Source organism: Pygoscelis adeliae, unplaced genomic scaffold (genome assembly GCF_000699105.1).
Source record: "Pygoscelis adeliae isolate BGI_AS28 unplaced genomic scaffold, ASM69910v1 Scaffold458, whole genome shotgun sequence".
In the NCBI taxonomy this organism is placed as follows: domain Eukaryota; kingdom Metazoa; phylum Chordata; class Aves; order Sphenisciformes; family Spheniscidae; genus Pygoscelis; species Pygoscelis adeliae.
In genome coordinates this window covers 348232-348617 of record NW_008825352.1, presented here as the reverse complement: position 1 = coordinate 348617, position 386 = coordinate 348232, and the positions used below count along the sequence as shown (strand labels likewise).

The 386-nt window shown below is 49.5% G+C and overlaps 1 protein-coding gene across 1 annotated transcript in view; it reads right to left on the bottom strand.

The window, feature by feature from the left end:
- Positions 1 to 386, bottom strand: part of FHOD1 (formin homology 2 domain containing 1) — a 26819-nt gene that overhangs the window by 15308 nt on the left and 11125 nt on the right. The window lies entirely within an intron of this gene.

The window sequence follows — 386 nt, the reverse complement described above, 5'->3', positions numbered from 1 at the left end:
CAAAAGGACGGTCATCAGGCTGGATGGAGACTACATGCTCGTGGGGACGGTGCCTGTGGGCAGGAGCCAGCATGGAGCAACCGGGGCAATGGGAAGCTGGAAAGCCCTGCTTAAACTAGTGGAGACCAAAGGCGTCGGGAGCCAGTGCTTCCCGCATCCAAAAATTGAGTTATCCGAGCATCCCGAGTTATTTGGATGTTATTTCTATGTTATTTATAAAGTTATTACAGCTTATATAATAATATAAAGTTATTACAGCTTTAGAGCTGTAACAAGCCAAAACCAAGCTGTGCAAGGAGCCCTCCAGACATGCCCACAAGGGCTCTGTAAAACACAAGGTCCCAGCAGCCTCCTCCGCTCGCTTATCGGCTTGTCAGAGCAGCCGA